Here is a 10073-nt window from a genome sequence, read left to right as displayed (position 1 = left end):
GACCGACTTTTTGCTGTTTTATGGTGTGGCTGAATCTGCGATCCGCTGCCACGCGGACTGGAATAACAAATGCTGCAGTAAGGAGTTGTAGTCAGGTTCGGAGTCACTGGCTGGAGCGGACCCGACTTTAATACATCATCCCAAAATAGAAGCTAATAGCTTAATTTGACCTGGAATGAAAAATGTTATAAAACCTCTTAAAAGTTTTTATCACGGAGGAGGCAGCGCTCATTTCTGTCTTCAGTCTGACGGCACGCCGAAGTTTGCGCAGCGTGCGTGCTTATTGAATCTGTGTGTGTGTGTGTGAGTGTGTGTGTGTGTGTGTGTGTGTGCGCGCGCATGCGGCACAGCTCCATGAGCCGCTCCAGTCACCACGTCTTGTTATCGGCGCTATTTAAACCAATGTTGTAAAATTCCTTCTGCCCAGCCCAGATGTGCTCACTTGTGCACCCGTGAGCCGTGGTTCCGCTGGAACGCGTCTGACCTCTGACAGACGCACTCTGAACTTCGGATCTTCAGCGCTCTGTTAAAGCCTGAATGGGAATCATTTCTTGATTTATTTAGTTGCATCCACAATGTTCTGTGTGTGAGGTTTACAATGTCAGAACACCTGCATGAGACAGGTGTTAATTACAATCTGCCAGAATGACTCACCACCTTCAGATTCCTCCAACACCGTTAAAAATGATCAAATACGGAACATATCGGCGTGCGCAGGCCAGAGCGCTGAAGCTCGGCGCATTGTTATTATGAAGCTAGGGCACATGCGGAGCACGCACACACGCAAAAATATACTTGTTTTAAATCACATTTATTGGGCCCACTTACTTTTTCTTAGGCGCACCCACAAATTAGTTTCTGGCTACGCTAATGGTGACATGTGACAGACTTCCCTGAGCTCCGCAGCCATTACACTTTTCACCTCGCGCACCCCCTAGCGGCAGCTCGCGCGGAATCCCTGGTCTAGACTGAAGTGGATAGAAGAAGAAGGAGAAAAAATTGCAAATATTTTATTAATATGGAAAAAGGAAATGCAGAATGGAAGACAATATCTAAATTTAAGATTAATGATTCCATATCCAGAGATTCTTCAGTAATTTCAAAATATGTGTCAAATTTCTATAAAGAATTATACATACAAGACGAATGTGCAGATATTTGTGAGGTCTTACAGTTGCTTCAAAATGTAAGGAAAGTAGATGGTGAAACAAGACTGTGATGAAACACTGCCCATTGGGGCATTAAACATCTCAAGATGAACAAATCTCCTGGAAATGATGGCCTGACCACACAATTTTATCATTCATTTTTACAAGATATTGCAGAGTTTCTTCACTCAGTTTACTCGGGATCTTTTAACAATGAAGAATTATTGCATTCAATGAAACCTAAAATGGCTTAATGCCCAGTCAGAATATTTCTGATAACATCAGACTAGTAAAGGATTTAATAGATTTCAAGGATCTGGTGACCCTGCCATTCTCTTTTTAGACTGTAAAGACTGTAAAAAAGCTTTTGATGCAGTTAGTCACTCATTTATTTTTTATTCTTTATTGTACTTTAATTTTGGTAGTTTTTTTTAATTAAAGCTTTAGTACACTATATAAAGGTAATAATAGCTATATTAAACTATTATATGGCACATCTTATCCCTTCATTAAAAAGGTGTATGACAAGGTTGCCCAGCCTCCTCATACATATGTTTACTTGTAGGCCAAATCTTAAATTATTTGATTACACAGTCTTCTTTTGAAGCAAATAATGAATGTGATAAAGAACTCAAAATTTCACAATTCGCTGATGACTCAACTATTTTTGTTAAAATGTTAGCAGATTCCAAAGGTTTTATTGATCATATCAAAAATTTCTAGTGTATCAGGTTTGAACTGAAATTTGAAGAAATGTGAAATCCACCTGTGGTGGATGGGTTTCGTTTGGAGAAACTTTGGCCGCACACTTCCCTTAGCCAATTAACCTGATACTGTAATTTCTGGTATTCCAATGAAAAACACTGACTTACCTGGATGTTCAAAAAGCAAAAGACCATACCAACATGGTTAACAAATTTTCCTTGGTTAAGGAAACAATTAAAAAAAGTTTAAGGGGTGGTTAGCTAGGGATTTTATTATATTTGGTAGAGTGCTTCTGAGCAAAGCTGAAGGATTATCTACAGTGTCACATATTTTATCATCACTTGATAAGTCTGTTTAAATTTCTGTGGAAGTCGAAAAGCCATAAAATCAAGAAATCAATTCTCTCAAATACTCTTGCCGAAGGAGGTCTGAATGTTCTGACTTATTCAGTTTTCAACCAGGTAATAAAAATTAACTGGATTAAATGGTCTCTTTAAAAAAAAATCAAAATTCTCTGTGGCATACTTTCCCAAAATATATTTTTAGTAATATGGTGGGTCAAAATTAGTTGTTAATGTGTTCATTTTCAGTTGGAAAACTTCCTGTCAAACTTGCCAAATTTCACTGATAGGTTCTATTGTATTGTAGATAAATTTCCTCAAATTTTTTCTTTTATAAGCAAACCCATCAAGAAATTTTTTCCCTGGGCTCTGCTGGGTCCCCGGCGGGGGTGGTCGCCCCTGGGTCCCGGGTCGCTGGGTCCCGGGCTCGGCCGGCTAGGGGGTGGGAGGCTGCGGGCGGGCCTGTGGGCTTGCCGCTGATATCTCCGGGGACTCTGCCGGCTGCTGGTTGTGGCCCCGCGGGGCGATCCTCTGTGCCTCTCGAGGGGGGCGGGGGCCTTCCTGGTTGCAGTCTCCTTGGGGTTCCTGTGTTCTGGGGCAGCGCCTGGATCTCTGGGACTTGGAGCTCCCCCCGTCTCCTGCGCATCTTTGGGGGGCAGATCTGTGGTCCCTCACACTCTCTGTTGGGCGCTCCTATAGAGAAACCTTACATAAACAAGCGCGTGTCCACACACAGGTGCTCACATGGTGCTCTCAAAAGTATGGGCTTGGGCACATTAAACACAGGTCTTAAGACTATGGTGGGCACTTAATGCACTGTGATTTATTATCGTGATTCTTCAGTTAAGCAATGTTGATTATATATATATATATATATTTTCTTTTCATCAAGTTGACGCAGTGATAGGTAGATCTTGTTGTATTGTTGTTGTGTCCCTTTTTTTGTGTCCCTTTGTTTTTTTTTTGTCTTTTTTCTGCAGGTCTAGAAGCAGACTCTTGTTTATTATTGTTTGTTTTTGTGGACCCCCCCCCCCCCCCTCTCTCTCTCTCTCCACACCTTTTCTTTTCCTCTCTCTTTCACCTCTGTCTCCGTGTCTGGTCGGAATTACAAAGCATTCAACAACAATAACAATAAAGTTTTAAGTATCAGGTGTGACATTAAAAGCAAACGCTTTGATGCTCCACCTGAGAATAAATCTGTAAGGCTTGTCACCAGCATTCAGACATCAATTCTGCTTGCTCCACAGCCAGACAGGACAGGTAAAAAAAAAAAAAAAAAAAAAAAAATTCTCTTATTTTTTTATTTGTGTTTGTGTTGTTTGCATTTGTTTTATGTAACATGATCATTGTGCCTTAACGGCCATGTATGGCATGAATACTCACAGAGCAATGTTTCTGTATTGTTGCTGAATCTATCAATAAAAAAATGAAATGCTTCCGGCGATCATTTGGTCCGGAAGTAGATGAGAGTGACTTAGACTCTCTATAGCCAATCGTTGGAGAGCGCTTCCAGCCAATCAGAGGCAAGAAAGGCGGGACCTTCCTTGGACATCCTATGTTTCCAAATTACGCTTCCTGTTCTGTGCTACAAGCCAAGATCTTATCGATCCATTTGCCTCTCGGCCATCGTTTGCGCCCCCTGCTCATAATGCAGCATGAGCAGAATTTACAAGACTAGGTAGCTTCAGTAAAGGAAGAAAACTCTTGTTCTTTAATATTTTGACCGTCTGGCCCAAAGGTGAGTTAACAGGCGCATGGTTTAGTTCAATCAACGTTTTCGGTGTGTGTCCAAGCTGATGTTGGTGGACAGAAAGAAAAGCTGTGGCTGTCCGGGTTCGCTCTGAGATGCTAACAAACAGTGCAGCATTGAGGAAGACTGTAAGCTGTCGCCACGTGACGCTAGCTAATTTATTTGTGCAGCTGTAAAACAGTTCAGAGGTTTCGCACCTAAATGTAGACAACCGGGAGAGTAAAATTATTGAACACTGAAAGTTTCAGTCAAAATTCGATGGTATGTCTTTGTTCATTTTCGTGTGTTTTCAAAACTTTCAGGCCGAAAGCAGCTGTAACCGAGGTTAGCAACCTACTTACTAGCTCAACATGTGATGGCTGGCCCGTAGTGTCCAGACCTGCTGGATTGACAGCAGAATGGAACAAACAGCAATTAAAATATTTAGTTACGTAAACGTTGAAAAGTAGTAGCCATGTTTTTAAAATGATGAACTATAAATCGACTTAGCTAAAACGTTAACCATAGACATAATAAAAAAGAGACCATGTAAATGCGACTGCCATTGACAGAAGCGGTCTGTGCGGCGTCTACTCTTGGAAGTGTTGAGAATGGAACTCCGTAATGAACAAATCTACAATGTTTTGAGTAAATGAAAACATTTATTTTTGAAATTACACGGAAAAACATGTCTGAAGCTATTTTTTTTTACATATTTTCTCCCTCAGCTCAGCTGTTAGAAATAAGCAGAGGGTTATAAGTTAGAACAAAGTCTGTCTGAGAAAATATAAAAGTTGTCTTGTTCTAGTTTATATTTCCTACTGCATGAGTTCATTTGTAGTCATTCATGCACTTAAATATTCAATTCAAGTTTATTTATAAAGCGCCAAATCACAACAATATTTGTGTTCTGAGTTTAATGAAAAACCTGTTCTGTAATAGTTTATTTTGTTATTGTGATTAAAAACATTGAATCTCAATTCTGAGGCTGCTCTGTAAATAGCTTTCACATAAACAATACATAAAGCAACTTTGATCAATCCATATCAATTTCAGACTTAAAATAATGTACAGATTTGTTTATAAAACAAACGATGCATAGACTATTTAATAGTCGACTATTTTGTTTATCGACATCGACTAATCGTGGCAGTCCACCTCAGATGCATTCGGTCTGTTTGGTAAAAGTTTGTAAATCTGGGACGAAGTCGCGGGCCAAAACTTAATATTTTTTGAAAAGGTGACGGCAAATTTGCACATTTTCTTTATCAATATATATATGCAATTTTGAACCTTTTAATTTGGAAACAAACTTATTTTTGCATTAACATGAATGTGGAATAACCAAATTACACACGAGCAAGTCAATTTTAAATAAAACGCATCAGTGGTATTCATTACTTGTGGTAAATTCAGCATTTTTAAAATCTATTCAGGATTTATGTTTTCGTGTTGTTTATCCATTTTTCTTATATTTTATTCTCCTTTTTTTCTCCTGTAATACGTGTCATCGCTGCTGTGCCGTCTAGCTTTCCCCACTGAGGAACAATAAAGGGATTTTCTATTCTATTCATCTATCTGCAGTAGGGCTGCAACAAACGATTATTTGGATAATCGATTAATCGGATGGGGTCTCGACACGATTAATCGATTAATCGGATTACATGGGGAAATTTTTAAAAACTGCTAGGGAAACGTTATTTCTCTCCTTCCTTCACTTTATTTAACACAACATTATTAGAAAACAGTTCAATAGCAGAAAAACAACATGCCATCACCTAAATTGTCTTATAAGGTGTATAGACAGAGACCCTAAGCTACACCTATCTGTGACCCAAAATGCTTGGTCCAAGTTAAATAGCTTAAGGGCAATTCTCATCTGTTTTGTTTGATCTCATCTGCTGACATTTATTTTAAATGTAATTAAACATAGGCTGTGAATTAATCAAAATTGATCACTATTTCCAAAAATGACTGAAAAAATACCAAATAAAACAAAAGTAAATGAATGCCATCCTCCTTGCGATGATGCCCTGGGCAACTGCCATAAAGTCACATCAAGAAATGCTGCTGATCATTCCAATGATCCCAAATAGACTCACATTAGGCCACATGAAAGCAACTGAACCCAAAAATATATTAACCAGTATATAACTGCACTCTCACACAACACGCCTGCAGCAACAGTTAGGACTCCTCCCTCCCTTTTAAAAGCGTTTTTGCTTCTGAGGACATTGTGGTTGTAAAACCACATGCTAGTAGTCTGGCCCCGGTGTGATCAACCAGTTTCTGCGGGAATGTGACGGCGGAACCAGGGCCAGATTAACACTTTGTTGTAGGGCTGAAACGATTCCTCGAGTACCTCGAATAATTCGAGTACAAAAAATCCTCGAGTCAAATTCTCTGCCTCGAGGATTCGTTTAATTCATATTTAATTAATTCGTGGCTTTGCAGTCGCCCGTGGTCATGTTTCACCCGGACTGAAATAAGTGACGCACATGCCCACTGGACTGCACACGCGAGTAGCGAATGTAACTTAACTTTCTCTTAAGCCATGGCGGACAACGTGGACCCCGGTGGAGTGCGAAAAAGACAGAAAATGTCAAGATGTGGGACCATTTTTCACGTCGTTAGGCGGAAAACGTACTCCAGTGTAAATACTGTAAAATGGATTTAGCCTAGCACAACACCACATCCTCCATGCTGCTGCAGCGCCTGTAAATGTCACTTCTGCAAGCGGACTCGGAGCCTCTACAAGATAATGCATTTTAGCCTGTATTTCCATATATTCTGCGGACACTGTGCGACTTTTTCGTTTGTAGCACTTAGTTTCAGCTCACACCGTACGTCTGGTAGCAACACGTCGGACTTAAAATGTGCCAAAAAATAGCATTTTTACACAAAACGTCGGACTTTTTATTGTGTTATTGATGTTTGTTGTCCCTCGGGATTGCTGCAGGAGGACATGGGTATTTATGAGAGGAAAACGAAAGAAAGTAAATAAATGTTTTGTGATCAGTATAATTTGACAAAACCACAGCAAACATGCTTTCTCGACAATCCTTGTTATTGTGAGTAAAAACGTGTTGAAATTAAAACGGACGTGTGTTAATAGGGAAACAGCCGGCGAGCTGTTTGCGCATGCACCGTGAGCGGTTCTGGTTCTGTTTGGGCCGCAGCCGCTCGCAGCGCTACTTCCAACAGTTATCCTCCTAGTTTCTGTCTGGCTTGCAGGCTAGCAGATTCTCGCACGAGGGGAAAATCGGCTCAGGTTGTTTACTTATTTTTTGCACAGCCATTTGTTTACTGTGAAGTAAAGTTGAAGTGCTGAAGTTTTGAAAACTAATTTTGAATAAAACTTGAAGAGTAACTGGCAATTGCTTGCTCATTTTAACAGGTCTTTCATAATTATAACATGCTATTTGATATAATGGTTTACAAATACAAAAGGGTAATTTATTAGAGTACTTGATTAATCGAAAAAAATATTCGATAGAGTACTCGATTACAAAAATATTCGATAGCTGCAGCCCTACTTTGTTGTACCCTGGGCAACAATATTCAAGGGCTCCATCATCACGACCCAAGGATCACCATAATGTGGTCACATACAGAATATTTTACTGTAATATGCAGTAAATATACTCAATACTTGAATGCCTGACAACATGTAACCCGCCCAGAGTAACCTTTGACCCACCTCGTGTGGACTGACCAATGAGGAGAGGGTCTTAACTTGAGGCCCTCTCTTCATTGGTCAGTCTGCATGAGACTGACTCTCAACTGACGTTCAGTCGTAGGCAGCGAAGCGTCTCTGTGCAGTGCAAAAGCTCGGGTGGACAGTTTGTTTAATATAGGGTGACCATATTTCCATTTCCAAACAAGAGGACAGGGGATCTGTGCCTATGACGTCACACTATGGCAACACCACACAAACCACGCTGGGACCCATTTTATGTAAGAACTAAATTAATATCAGATTCTGCCAATAAAAGGGCTCTAAAACAATTCATATGTAAATATTTTGCATATTTAATGCAAAATCTAATTTTTCTGCTTTAGTGCTGCAACAAGGTTTTATTAATAATAAATTATTATACCTTTTGTTTTACTACAGCATCTGTAAGCTTCCTGTGCACAGATTATTAAGGATGCTTGTTTCAGCTGTGAGATTAGACGAAAGGATCAATGAAAAAATAAGTTGTCCCACACTCCATGGAAACTTTCAGAGAATCCACAAATAGTGGCTTTCAAATAGTTGTGTTACGTTTTGCAAGTTTAGAAAAGAAGCAGATGAGACAGCATGTCTGATAATTTAGTTTTTCATCTGATAATATTAGAACATGTCAGTAATGTCTGAGGGGCTTTTATAAACACCATATAACTAACACTACTGGAGAGGGCATGAATTACACAGAGGCTTCTGGGGAGCCCAGTTATTGGGGGGGGGGGGGGGGGGGGGGGGGGCATTTTGCCTTGGCCCCCAAAATGTCTTGAAACGGCCCTGGGTGTGTGACTGAGTTTTGAAGGAGATCTGAATAGTATCAAATTTATAAATATTACATGTGTGTAACTTATTGTTTTTTACAAGTAAAAACGTGTAGTGGAGATAAATCTACCTACATTTTACTTTTCAACACTTTGTTTTGTTTTCTTGTTTTTATTGAACTATTTTCCTGTCCTGTCTGTCTCTCATCTTCCTGCATCTCCTCTTAACGCCGGGGACACACCGGCCGCGGAAGCGCCGCGAAGCGCCGAGAAGCGAATCGCTCACGAAATTCGGCCGCTGCTCGCTGCTCCTCAGTTCAGATCAGACGCGCCCCAGTCGAGGCGCGCCTCGGCTCAGCTGTAGTTTTTCTTTTAAACACTTGGTGTCCTCCATTTCCTCTCTGCCTTTCCTCAGCTCTTTTCCTCTACGTTTGAGTGTTTGTACGCGTGCGTGTGTGTGTGCGCGCGCGTGTGTGTGTGAACCTATGGTATGAGTTGTTTCTGCCAGTTGAATCTCTTGGAACCCGCTCCAATTCTGCAGCTGTATCCTAGCAGTTTCTTCCTAAATGGGTACGTAAACAACCATGTTTTTCGGGGGGCGTACAGCTCCTTGTGTTTCTCAACTTCCATAATTAATTTAAAGTCATCCATCCTAACTGCTTGCCTCAGACTTTCTGCCTCTCTGTCCTGTTTGCTCCGGTGAAAAGACACCCAAAACCACACCCCCCTTCACGTGGTCACACAAGCACACAAGTTCGATGTGTGTGTATGTGTGTGCGTGTTCGTGTGGTTTTTCTGCAGTGTCTGTTTACGAACACGTTTGACTATTGCGGAATTTTATTTTGAAATGCTTTATTTTGTTAACTTTACCGGCCTGCCTCTTGTCTACGTTTGACTTCCTGCCAGAATTGACGCGATTCACCCGCGGCTCGCGAAAAAAATAGAGCCAACGCCGAAATGATCGCTGCACGGCGCGGGCTGGAGCGCCGGCGCACGCCGGCGCGAGGCGATTCGCGGCGCTTCGGCGGCCCATGTGGTCTATAGAATAGCTTAACAAGGGCGCCGAATGAAGGCGGTCCCATTTTTGCGGCGCTTCGCGGCGCTTCCGCGGCCAGTGTGTCCCCGGCCTAATTCTCCAGAAAATCTGTTGCCTGGATTCTTACCTTTTCACCTCATCAGTTACTTTTGAGCAGATCAAAGGGATCTCCTGACCGCAAAGGGGAGAGCGCGTTTTCGATGCTGCGTGAGGTGACATCACCACAGCACAGGTGATGAGCTCCGCAGTAGCGAGCTTCAGGCACAGATAAGACAGAAAATAGAGAACATGAGCGGACATGAACGATCGTGTGCTAATTATAGTTTTTTGGTTGCGCCACTTTGAGAATGGACCGTGCGCTGGAAGCAGCTGCCTGGATCGCTGTGCAACAATGCGGAACCGGTTCGCAGCAGCGCAAGTCTGCCGGCTCTCCCTCGCGCTGATCTGCGGCTCTCCCTCGCGCTGATCTGCGGCTCTCCCTTGCGCTGATCTGCGGCTCTCCCTCGCGCTGATCTGACTTGCTCTGGTCTGCGCGCAACGGCGGACGGGTGGGGGGGGGGTGCACTTTTGGAAGAGTTGTGCGACACAACGAATCGATGACGCAATTCGTTGCCAACGCTTTTAGT

General features: G+C 41.9%; 1 protein-coding gene across 3 annotated transcripts in view; it reads left to right on the top strand.

The window, feature by feature from the left end:
- Positions 1–3793: 3793 nt before the first annotated feature.
- The window catches only part of usp36 (ubiquitin specific peptidase 36), a 37452-nt gene continuing 31172 nt past the window's right edge, over positions 3794–10073 (top strand). For all 3 annotated transcript variants that reach the window (XM_070551696.1, XM_015946618.3, XM_015946616.3), the window contains exon 1: positions 3794–3932. The gene's annotated coding sequence lies outside the window, so the exon portion shown is untranslated. The remainder of the gene's footprint in view (positions 3933–10073) is intronic.

The sequence above is a fragment of the Nothobranchius furzeri genome, chromosome 5 (assembly GCF_043380555.1).
Source record: "Nothobranchius furzeri strain GRZ-AD chromosome 5, NfurGRZ-RIMD1, whole genome shotgun sequence".
NCBI classification, from domain to species: domain Eukaryota; kingdom Metazoa; phylum Chordata; class Actinopteri; order Cyprinodontiformes; family Nothobranchiidae; genus Nothobranchius; species Nothobranchius furzeri.
Note: the sequence above shows the minus strand (reverse complement) of the source record. Positions and strands in the feature narration are given on the sequence as shown.